The 17802-nt window shown below is 31.5% G+C and overlaps 1 pseudogene; it reads right to left on the bottom strand.

Annotated features, from left to right (window-relative positions):
* Positions 1-2563: 2563 nt before the first annotated feature.
* LOC129319545 (MDIS1-interacting receptor like kinase 2-like) lies at positions 2564-10803 on the bottom strand (annotated as a pseudogene).
* Between the last annotated feature and the right edge of the window lie 6999 nt (positions 10804-17802).

Raw genomic sequence — 17802 nt, 5'->3', positions numbered from 1 at the left:
CCATTAACACCATTAGAGAGCACCACAGGGCTTCCTTCAAAACTAAAGGTTATTAAGAGTTTAGGCAGGTTTGTTACTCTACCTGGTAACGTGCTGCCTCTGAAGTAAAGAGTCGTGAGGCATAAAAAATTCTCAGCTGCTTCAATAAGAACTCAAAAATGATGTCTTCAATAAAAATAGACAGTACAAATATACTTCAAGTAGCAAAAGGCTGGAGCATAGAAGAGCTCTAAGGTACAGGAAACTAACATTTTCTGGAGGAAGTCTACTAAAGATCAAGACGAGGGGAGTGAGAATGAAAACCAGTGTAATAAGACCATTCACGTCGAGGAGATACCTCTTAATCTTTGCTGTGTGATTTCATTGACACTCCATTCCTAATTCTGATCTACCACTAAGACTTAGGATCGATCTAAGCAAAACAACTCAGGGGTAATATATATGGGTCCATATCAATATTGCCTAATAGAACCTAAGGAGTATAAGGAACATGAATTAGTAAAGGCGCAACAGTAGACAGGGAAGGCTGAAGTAGAGCCCGTCTGCCAGGTTACTTTATAAGCTATAGAAGGAAAGCTAAAATAGGCTATCCTAGAGAAGCCAAGCATTAAGATGACCTAACACCTGAAGCCCTTATACATTAAGGCATACTTCGACGAGAAGCCAATGACTAGGGTACTAGTGGATAATAGCTCGACAGTAAATATACTGCAAGCCCATGTGGTGCTCAAGATGGGGTGAGAGGAATGAGACCTGATGCCAATAAAAGTGTTTATAGTAGGATTCACTAGGATTGCTTCCAAGGTCCTTAGTGTATTGCCGTTATAGGTTAATGTCAAGACCAAATCCTCTTTGATGAATTTTTTTATGATCTGTACAACAGCACAGTACCAGGCCCTGCTAGGTCGGGACTGGATTCATGCTAATGAATGCATCCCTTCCTTGCTACACCAAATGCTTCTCATGTGGAAAGGGGAAGTGGTAAAAGTGGTTTGAGCTGAGGATAAACCCTTTACAATGGTCACTGACTTTATTGATGCAAGGAATTACAACGCTAATGTGGGCCCCTTCACATTTCAAAGGGTACAAGAGGATCCAAATTGAGCCCTTTCATGCAAAATAACAACATGTGCTATCGTGCCTCTAACATCACAGAGGCGTGAACCCATAATAGAATTGATAGATGATTGAGTTAGACTATAGAAAGGCCATAGCAATTACGGCCATCCAAAAATTATGGTTGGACAACATGCAAGAGAGATTGGAAGACTAACTTGAGACTTTTAGGATCGAGATTATATATGAAGATGAAATCCAGGAAATAATGCAACTACATGAGCTAGACCTTGTACCTTTAAAGTTCGAAGACATAGCCTAAGAGGTATAGAATCCACTGGAAGAAGTAAACCTCGGGTCTTCAGAGGAGCTGAGGATCACCTTTATTAGCTTATTATTAGATGAAAATAAAAGAATGCCTTTAAGCAAGTGCTATAGGAATTCAAGGATTGCTTCACGTAGGATTATGATGAAATGTCAGGGCTGGCGAGACAGTTGGTTGAACACAGGCTTCCTACAAAGTCAAACTACGACCACATCAACACTAGCTAGGAAAATGTCAGTTAAAGTATAGCTATGAGTAAAGGAGATCAAATGCCAACTACAGGCCAGCTTTATATGGCCTTGCAGGTATGCTTAGTGGCTCTCAAACATAGTCCCAATAATCAAGAAAATGAAAGCTAGGGTTTGTGGATTTCTAAAATGTTAACTTGGCCACGCCTAAAGATGTGTATGCAATGACTATTGCAAACAGGTTGATAGACACTGGGGTCGGGAATGCATTATTATGATTTATGGATTGTTTTTTAGGATATAATTAGATATTTATCATGAAGAGGACATTCACAAAATTGCTTTTAGATGCCTAGGCTTTATTAGAACATTCGAATGGGTGGTCATACCATCCGGTATGAAAAATGCTGGGGCCACTTATCAGCGGGCTAAAATGTCATCTTTCATGATATGATAGGAAAAAATTTAAAGGTATACATAAATGATATAATGATTAAATCAAAAAAAGCACATGATTAAATCAAGCATTTAAGGATGAGCTTCCTCTGAATGAGAAAAAAGTAAGTTAATGGTAGTAATAAAAAGAAGGAAATAGACAAGAGAAAAGAATACAATAGATTTATATCTGATTCAAGTCCACGAGTGCTTTATCTTTGCCTGTGGAATGGAGGGTACAGGCAGATCATAAAGTTGACCACAAGGCTTTCTCCACATAGCTTGCAGGTATGGTAGGTTCAGACTAACCCCGCACTAAAGCACCTTGAGTAGAGGCTAAGCCAACTATCACGTTCTATGGAATTGAAGTGCTAGTAGTTGTGAGATGGTGATAGTCACTACCAGAGGCTTCTCTAAGGGTCTTTCAAAGCCCCTGGTCTTAATACCTCCTACTAAGGTGATGGGGAACCACCTCTGGGGCTATGGTAGAGGCAACCTCTCAAACCTTATTAGCCCTAAGCCTCAAGTCACCATTTAAGACTGCAGTGGAAGCATCCACCTAGTTAGTGGCAGCTCCAAGACCTTTTAGGTCACCAGCACCATCCGGGGCCATCGTAGGTATGGCTTCCCAAACCTTAGCAATAGCTACAGGGTCTTTTATTGTAACATCTTGAATTTCTAATCCTGTGTTATGACTGATTAGTAGATGAATTAGTGATTTAATGTGGGATTAGGATTCTTTGTAGTAAAGTGCAATATTGACTCATTAGAATGTTATATTAACAGAGGCGAGCTAAAGAGTGGAATCCTAAAGCAGAGCATGTGAGCATAGTGAGGATTTCCCTCACTATGCCACGTGCCATGGCAGAGGATAGATGCGCCGCGACGCATGGTACAGAAATTAGATTAATAATAATGTGTTTGCTCGTGGAAACAGAAGGGAGAAATGTGGGAGAAGGTTTCTAGCATGGAGAAGAGCAGGGGATATGCTAGGGCAAGCATAATCAAGAGCAAGGATGGTGTTTTCAATTTGTTACTTAGCGGGTAAGTCACATACTACCTTAACCTCTGATTCTACCCTATTTTCTCTTAGTTTTAATTATGAGAAACTAAATTCGAGAGTTTTAAGGAGTTGATTTCTTATCCTATAGTAATAGAAAAATTCTTTAAAATTAAACTAGTGCTTTGTGACTGGTCGAAGTCAAAATAATAAAGTGTTGAAGTTATAGGTAAGATTTGCCCAATCTAGAGAGAGTAGTGAGAGAAAACTGGCTAGAAAAGATTAAAGTTTGAAATGAGGGGTGATAATTGGTAATGCATGTAATTGAGTGTGAATTGTGGATTTGATAGCGATTAGGTGCTTAATTGTGATAATTGACACTTTTGTCAATCGTGAAATTGACTTGAGTTTCCAATTTTGTGTAGATTCTAGTGTGTAACGCACAAATTATATGGTTGAATAGGGTTGTTGGAACATGGGTAACCCTTTCTAGTAAACAAAAAGGTTGAGGTAACTATATAGTTTATTGTGTTTATTAACTATTATAACTATGTAGAAGTAAATATAAACAGATGAATTAGTTGTTTTAAGAGTTTTGTGCATGATTTGTTATTAAAATGGTTTTAGCATGTACAATGGTTTGTGAAATGAGATTTGAAAGGTTATTTAATTTCAAATGATATATATATGTTGTGAAATTATATGTTGGAAAATGTGGATGAGTACTGATAATTGTGAAAGAACATGATTATAGGGGGTGGGAGTTTTAAAAACCAGATAGGCCTATGGAAGTTGTTGAAGGACTTCTTCATCAGGGACTTCCTCATACCATCATATAGACGGCATAGAAATATTGTTCCAAGGCGAGCTGGTTGCCATAAAGGAGGGATTGAGCGATCCGCAGATATAGTTGCGTGAGCTTTCCTCCCTTAGGGGCTAGGATATATGGCTCAATAGGATCCAAATGAAGACCTTATGGTGATGGGCTTATTAGTTGGCTTCTCATAGAATAATTTCATAATCTTCGTGTAGGAACCCGTACCCCTAATCTTGTTCTCTAAGTCAACAGAAAGGGTGACATAAGAGTTGTGCCTTTTGAGGATAGCATAGAAATACTCCTTTCCCAGTGATCGGCAGCCCTAAATACATGAATATATCCTATAGTTTAATCAACATGGGACTCAGCTTAAAGATGAACGCGCTGCAGCTAGGTGCCCAGAAACTCAAAATGGTTGTCAGCAAGTTAATCAAAATGTCAGCATCGACTAATGAAAGTTGGATTAGGTCATAAAGACCCATCTCTCTCTATTGTTGCTTGTAGATCTGTCTCAAGCACTTCACCCAGTTGGACCAAGCATGAGAGATCAAGGCTAGTTTCAAAGCTTCCGGTAAAAAGAATTCAATAAAGGCCGAAGTCATCTAAGAGCCTAGATCACTTATACTCTAAAATAGCTAAGTTAACACTAATATAGTACTAGTAGAAACCTAGATCATTCTTTACTAAGGAGGCTAACTAAGGTTAATTAAGGCTAGTGAGCTTAACTAACCAAGAGTGGATTGGTTTAAGCTAATTAAACTAAGTGGACAAATTTAATTAAAAACTTAATTAACTAGTGAAATGGAAATGGGAGTGTTTTAACCATTTCTAAAGTAGAGTCCTAAGAGTTATGGAATGCTAGATTCCTTGTCTACTCTTTCTAATTAGGCTTAAGTAATTTTCACTCTCTTAATCAAAATTAAACCCCTCACACAATTTGTATAAGTATGCCTTCCTAACCATTCAATTAACCCAGTCCTTACACAATTTTGTATAAGTCCCTAATCAATTCCTTAATTAAGTGCAAAGTGATCAAAATTTTTCTCAAGTTCCCTTTATGTGCAGCTCTACCTGGTGGTAAGTCTAATGCATAATTTTACACACAAGACATTTTATCAAACACCAACTAAAAATATTTATGCATAGCCAATATAAGACATATCCAACACACATAAAACATATATTTATATAAATTACAATATATTGCAAAAAATTTCTAGCAACTACAGAAAGGGGAATCAAGTGAAAAAAATACTAAACCAATAAGTTAAATACTAATTTTGGTCAATAAAAACAAGATATATCAATGCTCCTAATTTTAAGAATAAGATTACATCAACTTAGGTTTAATGGAGAGTTGCCATAATCCTTAACCTTCCTTAAGGCACTTCAAGACTCCTCTAACATCCTTCCCTCCTAGTACTCCTTATAAATTTAGCCTTTAGTCATCTTGGAACCCATTTGAGCACAATCCTTCCACCATGGCTTAACCATACTAATGAACATCTTGAGGTTTTGAAGCTAACCAAGAAAATGAAGTTTAGGGTATGAGAGAGAGTGAGGTGGAAGAAGAAGAATGGTGGAGTCAGATTAGGATTTTGATGGTTAGATCATGAGATATAAAGGAGAGAAGATGAGATGGAGATGAATAATAGGAAAAACAATGGAGAGAGAATGGAGAAGGGTGAAGGTTGAAAAATGAGAGTGAATGAAAGAAGAATGTTAAAAATGAAATTAGGATAGTTTGATTCAAGTCTGAGGTGAATGAGCCTAACTCTAGTGTTAAGAAAGTGGGTGAAAAATAAGCTAGGGTAACTTCATTATTTACCATGGTAAAATGGACGAAAATTCAGATAAAAATTGTCTGAAAATTGAATTAAAGAAAGCTAAAGATAATAGGAAATTAAGAGAGAGAGTGAGTGGATTCAAAGTATGGTCCAATGTGTGCAAGACCATGCAAGACTTGTATTTTCACCCCATAACTCAAGTGTTTTACCTCTTGACTCATCTATTATTCCAATTCAATAATCCTCATATGCCAAATCTAAGGTGTGTAATCCTACACAAACAAATGTGACACACAAGATCAAAGTTCAAAGCATATGCACAAAATGACCTAGCCCAAGTATAAGAAAACAAGTCAACCCGAAACTTTGACTTTCTAAATAGTCAATTTTTGAAATTAATTACTCTCAATATATTTAGAAATATAATTAGACCATCATTCTTTTGGACTAAAAATACATCTTGACTATTTTTCTCAAAAGTCTAATTTTATGACCAAAATGCCCTTAATGCACAGAATGCTATACTTAGGTAATTTTTCACAATTAATGCAATAAGTGTGCAATTTGGATAAATATAACATGATTTTTGTCAATAATAACAAAGGAAAATTATGTAATAAATGTGACTTGTCATTGTTTGGGCCAAAATCAGGTTGTGGACTAAGGTCAGTGGCCATGGATTTGGCTAGGTAGGAGTAGTCACTTCAGAAAGGTTGGGAGAGATAGTTAGATACCCGACATTACTCTTATTGGCAATTTGAAAGCTCCAGGGAGAGGTGCTAGAAAGATAAAAAACAATCAGTATTTTTATCCCTGATAAAATAGAAGGACCAAACAAAAAGCAAGAAGCTTACCAGAAAGTGACAGAATCATAGAAAGATGAATCCTCCTAAAATAGAAATAGGGAGATATTAGATTAAAAACCTAATTTAGAGAAAATGCGACTTTAAAAATAAGATACATATCATCATCGATCCTCCCAATGAAGTAACAGGATTCCTGATGGTGACCAAACTTCTAATAGAAGTGTTAGATGAAGTAATAGTAGAGGCGATGGCAGTAGAAGAGGAAGCCATTGTTGAGCAAAGGAAAAAATAAAGCAAGAAGCATAAAGCTTAAACGATAAGAAACAGCAAGAAGGGCAAGAGAAATGACTAGAAAAAGAAATAAGTTTACATTAACAAACGACGCTCAGAGACGAAGCAACGTTTCAATTTTTTCAAACATGCCACATGGCTTACATTATTAGCCATTATCACGTGGGGGGCATTGTTTGGACTAAAATATAAAATGTTGCTCGCTAAAACATTAGGTAGGTCATAAAGCTACTTGGGCTTAGTGATTGAAGAGTCAGGCCCAATCAACAATCTAAATAGAAGGGCTAGCCCTAAGCTTAATAGAAAGCCACAACAGGATGAGCATGCTGAAATCTCGCCAGTTGCAAACCATAGACGGTTGGTACATAAAGACACGATCTCAAATGATCCTAAAATATCTTGGCGAGATGGGCTGGTTGCTAAAAATGAAAGACACTGAGTAAAGATAGTGCCATAAGTTTCACGAGATCCTTGATTCTTTAACAGAATGTTCTAGGTCCTAAAGAAGAGGCTACTATCACTTTGTCACTATAAATAGAATGCCAAAGCACAGAAGAAAGACAGTCAACACTCAAAAGACTCACATTCTGCACTTATAGCTTTTAGGTTTTATCAATTAGCTTTATCTTCAATTTAGACTTGTAATCTTTTTACATTTAGTATAATAAAAAAAAACTTGTTCTACTAAAACTTGCATATCTTTTACATTCGAGTGAACTGTGATAATGGAGTCCAGAACCCTTTTGTTATCAATTAAGACTCATCATCTTTGGCATGCTTGGTAATTTGTTGCTCACAAATGAATAGTAACAAATATTAAATGTGTAAAAATTCAAAATAATGATTTTTATATTCAAGCCTATTTTTTATTATTTTACATAATATTTTGGGTCCCTCCTCTTCCCATTCTAGTTTGCCATTTCTTCTCCCTTCATCTCTCATTCGTTATCTTCTACAAGAAACAAAAACCACGTAGATGCAACTATAACAAAAAGCCTTTTGTTCTTCCTCTAAAGCTTCATAATCTAGTCATGGTGGACTTGCTTCATATTTTGGTCAAGTTAGACTCTTGACGGCATCATTTCAGACCAAGACAACCTCCATGGACAGTGACAACAATAAGAATGGAAATGGAGGCCAACAGCGACAAGCTGAGATAGACATCCAAGCTCCAGGTTGAAGAGAGAAGAAAGAAAATAGTCATGGAGCACAAGCGAGAGAGTTGATCAAAGGAGGAAGCCCCACCTAATTAATCCCTAGTCAAAATGCACTTTTGATTTCAATACCTTCAGTCTAAACACGCTTTTAGATTATGTAAGCAAAGTGACATCGGGATCCTCTATCACGTAGTAGTTAGCTAGCTTTATCATGTATAAGTGGGGAAGTAATTAACATGTTGCTCATTTTCCTTCATTATTAGTCATTAATATAGATGACAAATTTAAGAAAGTTCCACATCGAGGGACCATAATGAATATTATATTGCTAAATTGAAGTTAATAAGCTTGAAATTTAGATCTAATGAGTGACTTAAATTCATTTAGTTTTCCATGCGACATGATCATATTTATTTAATTTAAACAGCTACAAGAAATTGTCATATGATAATTGAAAAGGACCAAATATCAAATTTTTGGATAGGTAGGTGAATTATGGGTTTGTTTTTAATTTTTTTGAGAAAAATATATCTTTATAATTCTTGATGAAATTCAATTATTTGAATTGCTAGGTGCAAATCCAAGCTTAGAAGGCACTCAATTTGCTTGCTTTTTCTTTTCAGTCAAGTGAGTGGGAAGAAGGACTATAAATCAAATAACAAGGTCAATTTAAAAGAAAAATAAAATAGCTTTGTCGTGAAAGAATAAATCTTCTGTAGGGTCAGTCAAGTCATGCACTACCACTTATTTATATAGTGATGGAGGATCTTGATGTCATTCTACCTACATAATTTACATGATGCCATTAATGATGATATTTCTTTCACACACTAAAAAACTAGAAAAGATGGGCTACAAAATCACAAGATACCCTATTGCATTAACCAAACTATAATGTAGCTTAAGGTGCATCCTTAGAAAATCACAAAATAGCCAGCTATTCAACTTGTACAAAACTAGCATAAAAATAAAGAAAAAAATAGCACCAATTTAATTTAACACCAACATTTGAAGGCACTTGGGACAATAACTTACCTCAAAGTTCTCTACTAATTTCCCCCAATTAAAATATACTTCAAACCCTTTATTTTCCCAAAATCAACAATAGTCATTTGCTTCAATTAATCTTCTGCAATGAGTTACCCAAATTAGAGACCAAAAATAGAGTATTGCACAACTAAAACCACTAGAAGATGTTGTGGCTTTCTTGGCTTTTGAGAGCAAAAAGATGTTTTGTTTAACAACTTATGATTGTTCCTTATGTTTCCATTAATTTTTATGGAAATATTATTATTTAATAATTTTTTAATTACACTTTTAAGACTTTTATAAAAATTCATACAATCTTATGATTTTTGTGTACATTCTTCCAATTGTATTTGGATATCCTATTTTTTGTTTACCAAAAACATCTATCCTGACCTATAGCCAAAAAAAATGTACACAAGTAATCAAGGCTTTTGGAGACAATCAAACAAACATATATATATATATATATCTATATATATATCAATTGAAAGGAATAAATCATATATCAAACTTCTCCTAGACTTTTACTAGAATATATTTATGTCTTGATTCATCAAATAGTGAAGTGAAATGTCATTAAATGGAATAGTTAATGAAAGATTGGAAGAAGAAAGCTTTGTGTGTGACTTGCTTCCTTGATGGTCAAGATTTTGGTGAGGGATATAAGCATGCTAGTGCTATTGTGACACAAAGAATCACATCTTGAGCATATCTTTGTAAGGGAAGTAGGAGACATGAGTCTATGACATCTCTTAGAAAAATGCTTTTACTAGATATCTCTATCAAAGATTATATTAAATCTCCAGGATGCCTTTCACTGATTGTTTCTAGTGCCACCATTCCAAAACTATAAATATTACATTTTTCTATCATAACCAAGTGTATGCAAGCTTTACAATTAATAAACCAAAAATCAATTATATAAAATGTAACACAACATGATAAAGGATAGTAAGGGGGAAAAACTAACCTAGAGAAATATAACCATAAGTACCCATTGGAAGAGTTTGATTAGATGAATTGGGATCAAGAATTCTAGCTATGCCAAAGTCTGAGATAGAAGTGTCCATCTTTGAGTTTAATAATACATTACTACTTGTTATTTTATGATGGATAATTGGAGGAGTGCAATCATAATGCATGTGGAACAAAAGCATTTTCTATTCTTTTAATAGCATTCACTCTCTTACTCCAATCTAGCTCTTTAGCTTCATCTTCTTGATTTAATACATAAAAGAGGCTTCTTTTTTCCATGTATTCATATATGAGAAACATGCATTGGTTGTGTAAACAAAAGCCATAAAGTTTTGCAATACTATGATGTTGGATTTCAATCAACATCTTCACTTCATTGTGAAATCTTTTAGCAAAAGATGGATTTCATATTCACTTTTATGAAGTTTTTCCAATGCAACAATTCTACCACTAGGAAGTTGTTCCTTGTAAACACTTCCATAGGCTCCAGTTTTAATATAATATTTGATGTCAAAACCCTATGTACTTCAATGATATCTTCATGTGCAATTTTACCATCATAATTTCATATGGAAAATAAATCTCCATTCTTTGGTGCTCTTCTCTCAATTTTTTTTTATTCTTCTTGCATATCCAAAAAAGGATGATGAAACCCAAAACAAGAAGGATGATGACAAGAAAAACTGTCATAAGAAGAATGATCTTCAGGTAAGAATATGACATTTTATAATTGAAGTAAGAATGGTTCTTGTTTAGACCATGTAATTCTTTGTTGTCACTTGATATATTATAAGGAAAATTGTAGTAGACTTCCTTTGGGACTTGGCCACTAAAAAAATTGTATGACAAGTTGATGAATTCTAACTGAGAAAATTCTTTCGGTATGCTACCAGTGATACTATTGTAGCTCAAATCTATGCATAGCATACTTGGACATATGCTCAAGCTATTTGTATCTTGCCACATATGTTGTTGTGATTAAAGTTGGCAACTAAAAGATCACAAGACTGAAAGGTCGGTAAACTTTCACTAAGCTTGTTTTGTGAGAGGTCTAGAGATTGTAGATTTGAGAGACTTTCAATTTCCCATGGTATGCTTCCATATATCTTGTTATTTGATATATTTAAAGATTTCAAATATATCAAGTAGATTATATTAGGAAAAGGACCAAAAATGTCATTGAAACTCAAATCCAAAGTCTCTAAACTTCTTAGCATCCCAATGCCTTAGGGTATGGGACTTGTGATTTTGTTTCTAGAAAAATCAAGCTTTTATAATATTGTCAAATTTGAAATTGAAGATGGGATGTCACCAGTAAACATATTCGTTGATAAATTCATATAGGCAAGGTTTGTTATATTACCCAAACTTGATGGGACAGCTCTAAAAAAAATTGTTTCCACTCAAGTCCAACCTTCCTAATTGAGAGAGGTTGGTAAATATAGTTAGAAAACTCACCACAAGGTTGTTATTAGACAACCTTAAATATCTAAAATTTTGAAGAGTTCCAATCTGAGTTAGAATGGTATCTTTAAATCAAATCACATGAATTGAACTAACTTAAAGAACAAGAAATATTATTAGAACTCAAATTTAAAGTGATTAAAATTTGTTAGTCAGAAAACTAATTGTTTTTATTCAAGGAAAACATGAAGATTTTGTGATTCCATCAAAATTAAATTAAGAGGGGGTTTCGTGTGCAAAAGAATTTGATGAAAAATACAAATACTCAAGATTATTTCTTGTAAAACCCCAAGTTAAAATGCATATAATATAGAATTTTTCCATATGTTGTTTCATTAATATTCAATTGGTTGATGGGAAAATTTTCCCTAGAATTTTTTCAATAGTTGCTACTAGTATAACTTTTCATTAGCATGATACTACCTCAAAAATTTTAAAAATGATGCAATTTCACCCTCTAATAATGTTTTACCAATATTGATCATTAGTTGAAAATTCTAAATTGGTTAAAGAGAAATTTTGTCCTGAAAGTTTTTTGAAGGAGCAGTTGATATCCTAAAATTTATAGTAGTACAACAATTTTGGGTTATTATTTTTAAATTAGAATAATAATCTAACAATCCATTATCAAGGGCAGAACTAGAGCTTGGAGGATGGGGGGCCCAAATTTTTTTAAAAAATACTTCTTTCAGTAAAAAAATGTAAGGTATTTTTGTGGGGTTAAATGTTTAAAAATGTAAAGTATTTTTATGTTTCAAGATGTAGTTGATGTATTTTTTTTCCAAAAATGTCTTTAATAAATAAATTATTTATATTTTTTTTAAGTGAAATACCATATTAAATAAAGGTCAATATAAAAGATAGTGTTAATTTAAAAATATATAACTAATTTATTGGGAGTTGAGATTTAGTTAAATTGTTTTACATTTTTTAACATATAATTTTTTAATGAACTAACAATATCTATTATTTTATTTAGTATGTTAATAGTGAATAAATAAAATATCAAGTAACATGCTAATAGCCTAATACTAAATTATGTGGGAAAAATGAATTATTTAAACAAAACTTGTGATCATTACTTGTTATTTCTAGTACTTGTAGTTATATCAAGAATTTAACATGTGAAGTTGTGATTTGTTGTTGTATTGTTATGAATATAAGAAGAAAAGTTATAATTATTTAAATAAAACTTGTGATCATTTTATTTTCAACAAAGGAAATTTGGTTATGTACATAAATTTATTAATGACAAAAAAGTCCTTAGGGACTTTAGTGGAATTATAGTATGTTGAAGGATCAAATTGTTATTTACATAATTTAAAGGGATTTTATTTCATTTTCCCAAGAACCTAAAATATTTTAACTTTTTATTTTCAGTTATGTTAAAAAAACTTAAAATTATTAATTGGCTCTTGTAATTTAATTGTCTACCCTCTCCCCCCTCATTCTAAACAAATTTAAATAACTAAATATGATGATATTTATATAAATAATTTAAAAATATTGTATTCAAATTAATAAAAATTTAAAGAAAAATAAGTATAAATTATATTGAATAATTTATTTTTTCATAAATTATTTCCCAATTTCATTAAGTTTTTTTAAAGAAAAAAAGATATTAACTCCAACTACTTGGGGTTATTCACCTTAAAGGCAAAGTACAGTAGAACCATAAATATATAGGAACTCAAATTTAATTGAATTTTTTAGTTATAAAACTAATATTTTATTTAAGAACCATCAAGCTCTTAAAATTTCATGAAATTGAAGAGGGCATCTCATGTTGAATAAAATTTGAGAAAAAATATAAGTACTTGAGATTTCTCATAAAACCCAAAGTTAAAAGAAAGACAAACATGAAAGACTAGTTTCAACTCAAATCCAACAATTCTAAGTGAGTAATGAGGTTAATTAACAAGTGTGGAATCAATGCAACTTACCAGTAAGATTGTTATAAGGCAAGTCTAGATTGGTGAGATTGTCAAGACTTTCGATTTGAGTTGGGATGGCTCCATTTAACTTGTTTCCACTCAATCCAACTTTTTTAATTGAGTGAGATTTTAAAGAGCTCCTATTTGAGCCATAATGGTACCTGTAATTTCAATTACAAACAAACTAAATTTTGATCAAATCTAGAATGACTAAATTTGTTAGTTGTAAAACTAATATTTTATTTAAGAACTATCAAAATCTTATAAATATATTTCATCAAATATTAAAGGGAAAAAACATAGTTAAGTCCCAAATTAGTGAATTAATGACAATTAGGTCGTCAATAATATTTTCTAAAATGTACTTTCTCCTAAGATTGAATCTTTTAGGACTTTACTTTGAAGAGGACATCTCACAATTTAAAATAATTTGGGGACAAATATAGGTACTTGAGATTGCTCATAAAACTCAAAGTTGAAAGAAAAGCTTCATAAAAGTCTTGTTTCCACTCAAATCTAACAATTTTAAATTAGTGAGAATGGTTATAAAACCCAAACTTGAAGTAATGGCTTCACCAAACTTGGTTTCACTACTCAATTAATCCAACCATTCTAATTGAGAAAGATTGATAAGTATAAAAGGTAATTGACCAGTAAGTTTATTTTCATCCAAGTAGTAAATGAGATTTTGAAGTGTTACTACATGAGTTGGAGTGATACCTGTAATTGCAATCACAAACAAATGAAATCAAATTATAGGGAAAGTAGTAGGACCAAAAAATTTTTGAAACTGAAATTCAGCTGAATTTATTTGTTAGAAAACTAACATTATATGTAAGAATCACAAAGTTGCTATTATAATTTACTCAAAGACTGAACTGAAGAGGGTATCTCATGTTTAAAAGAAGTTGAGGACAAATATAGATACTTGAGATTGCTCATAAAACCCAAAGTTGAAAGAAAAGGCTTAACCAAATCCTTGCTTCCACTCAAATCCATCAATTCTAAATGACTAATTAACAAGTGTGGAAGGCTACTCACTAGTAAAATTGTTATTAGACAAGTCTAAATAGATGAGATTGTGAAGATTTCCAATTTGAGTTGGAATGGTACCTATAAATCCATCACATAAATTTAACCAAATTAAAGCCAAGGAAAGAGAATTAGAAAAAATTTTTCAAACTCATAAAATAATAGTGGTTTTTAAAACAGTGCATCTTTGAATGTGAATGACCTATATAATTTCAAGCACAAACAAATTAATTAAAACTAAAAGGAAAAGTAGTAGGTCTAGAAATATTATAATAACTCAAATTAGCGTGACTCCATTTATTAGTTATCAAACTAATATTTAAAAAAAAAATCAATCACTTATATAATTTCGTCAAATATTAAATTGAAGAAGAGACATCAATTTAAAAGCATTTGACAGCAAATTTAAGTACTTGATATTTCTTATAAAACCCAATGGTGAAAGGCTTCAAGAAGAACTTGTAATATCATGAGAGATTAAATTATGAGAGGGTTTCATGTACAAAAGAAATGCATGACAAGTATTGGTAGTCAAGATTGCTTATAAAACCAAAAGTTGAAAGAAAGGCTCAACCAAATCCTTGTTTCTACTCAAATCCATCAAATCTAAATGACCAATTGACAAGTGTGGAAGCACTACAAAAAAATAACTTTTGATGACAACTTTTAGCGGTGACCAAAAAAGTCGCCGTTAAAAGTAGACTTTTGATGGCGACAAATCAAAGTTGCCATCAAAAGTGGCGGTGATAACTTGTCACCCTCCAAAAGTCACCACCAAAACTATACTTTTAATAGTAACAATTAATGTCGCCGTCAAAAGTGACATTGATTTGTTGCTACCAAAAGTATACTTTTAATGACAACATTTGTCGCTACCAAAAATATTTTTATAAAAAATAATTTATATAATCCACTTTTGACAGTGACATTTGTCGCCACCAAAAGTTTTTTATAAAAAAAAATTAAAAATTAAAAATAATTTATATAATCCACTTTTAGTGGTGACATTTGTTGCCACCAAAAGTATTTTTATAAAAAAATAATTTAAAAATTACAAATAATTTATATAATTTACTTTTGGCAGTGATAAGTGTTTTTATAAAAAATAATTAAAAATATTTTATTAATTCACTTTTGGCGGTGACATTTGTCACCACCAAAATTAATTTTAAAAAATTAAATATAATTTTAAATTATATGAAATAATTTGTAAAATTATAATTAATTTTTGAAAAATTTTATGACTTTTTTTTAAAATTTGAAATTAAATAAAATCATTCAAAATATATTCATGAAATTAAATTTCTTATTTTATATATAGAATTAAAAATTTATGATACATAGGATCGTGAAATAAAAAAATAATAGTCAAGATGTGTTAAGTTTAATTATTAAATTATTTTTAATTTTGTATTATTTAGAATTTTTTTTAGACATATATAGCTCATTTTTTTAAGAATTATGTTATTAAGCCAGTATTTTAATATGATAAATTAAAATCTTGATGGGTTATTACTTTCAATTATAATTAAATTAAGTTATACATAAATTGTTACTTACATACAAATACATAAATGACATTGGGACGTTAAAGTTATAAAAATATCGTGAGATACAAATAATATTGTAGACTACTTGGTATATGCACAGTTGATACTTAGCTTGATATACATATGATGTCTACTTCTTCTACTGAGCTCTAATTGCTTTTGGTCAAGGATTCCATGTAATTCCTCCTAACATATTTAGGTTTTCATTGTTATAAAAAAGAAGTTACTAATAATATTTTTATAACTAATTATTAATAAGAATAATACGAATAACTATTCAAACCCACCTTGCTATAAGGTTAAGAATGATTAGATGTTAACTAAATTGATCACATATGTATTCATTTTCAAAATTATTCAAAATGACTATTAACAAAATTTATGTGGTTAAAATTAATTTTTTAAAGATATTAAAAAACTGAATTTTTTAAGATATTAAAAAATTATCAATAGAATATATATTTAATAAAAGAGGGGGAACATTTTGCTATTTTGAGAGAAGATAAAAATTTAATGATTTAGTTTATCAATTTTTGAGAAAATATAAGAGAAGAAAAAAGTAAATGTTATTTAACATAAAATAATATAATAATAAATTTTATAAATAAATTATATACTAATAATTTTATTTAAAAAAAATAAAATTTAGAAATTGGTTAGAATGTATATAAGAATATTATTTAATATTTAAAAATTGTTTATTTTAAGTTCATTTTTCTAACAAGAACAATATTCACTAGTAAAAATAATATTTTATTAAATTATAATTTAAATATTCATATAAATCATTTTTTCATATTAATAATTTAAAATAAAATAAAATAAGTATAAGCTTTTTAAATAATATATTATTTATATATATATATATATGCAGTTACGTAACATATATTTAATTTCACATATAATAATTGAAGATATATTTCAGTTTAACTAGCAAAGAAGGGAGGCTTAAGCTTAAGGCTTGAAGGTGGGAGAGATCAAGGGTTCAAACCTTAGCTTTGTCATATTTTGTAGCAAATATGTGATGTGATGCGTGGTGATGACATGCGTTGAGGAGGCACACATATGATAGGTGGACGGGTGTGTCGCAGTGATGTGGCACATAAGGTTTTGAGGAGGTGCACACGTGGAGTGTGACATGGCATGGGTGGCGGGGTCATGTGGCATCATTTGTTGAACACAGGGCATATGATGTGGCACAAGATGGCAAGTGATGTGGGGTCATCTATCACATATATAGCAGGTGACATGGCATCATGTGATGCACATGTGGTAGAGTAATGTGGCATAAAATAAATTATTATTTTTTTTAAAAAAAAAAGTTTTGGCAATGACAAATGTCACCACTAAAAGTCTTTTTAGTGGTGACATTTGTTGCCACCAAAAATGCTTTTAGTGACAAAAAACCTTTATCATCGCTAAAAATATACTTTTAGTTGTTCAATATTTGTCATTGCCAAAAAATTATAGCGATGATCATTATAGTGACAACCTTTTACCGACAAAAGTTATCGCTGAAAACTTTTAACAATGACTTTTGGACAAGTTGCTGCCAAAAGTTTATTTTTGGTAGTGAAGGCTATTCACCGGTAAAATGGTTATTAGACAAGTCTAGATAGATGAGATTGCCAAGACAAGTCTAAATAATGTTTGACTAACATTCATCATTACTTGAAAATTCTAAATGGGTTTAAGATCAATTTTATATTGAAATTTTTTTAAAGGAATAGTTGGTATCCTAAAGTTTCTATTAGTGCAATGGTTTTGGATTATTAATTTTCAAGTCAGAATAAGAATCTAACAATCCGTTACAAGAGGCAAAACTAGAGCTTGGAGGGTTGAGGGCCCAAATTTTAAGAAAATAATACTCCTTCCATTAAAAAATATAAGGTAATTTTTTGGGGGGGCCAGATGTTTAAAAATATGAAGCATTTTAGTAGTTTTCAAGGTGTAGTT

Source organism: Prosopis cineraria, unplaced genomic scaffold, assembly GCF_029017545.1.
Source record: "Prosopis cineraria cultivar Desert tree isolate PC_DT_omini unplaced genomic scaffold, ASM2901754v1 PC9, whole genome shotgun sequence".
Taxonomy (NCBI): Eukaryota; Viridiplantae; Streptophyta; class Magnoliopsida; order Fabales; family Fabaceae; genus Prosopis; species Prosopis cineraria.
The sequence above is the reverse complement of the archived record's forward strand: the minus strand, read 5'-3'. Positions and strand labels throughout refer to the sequence as shown.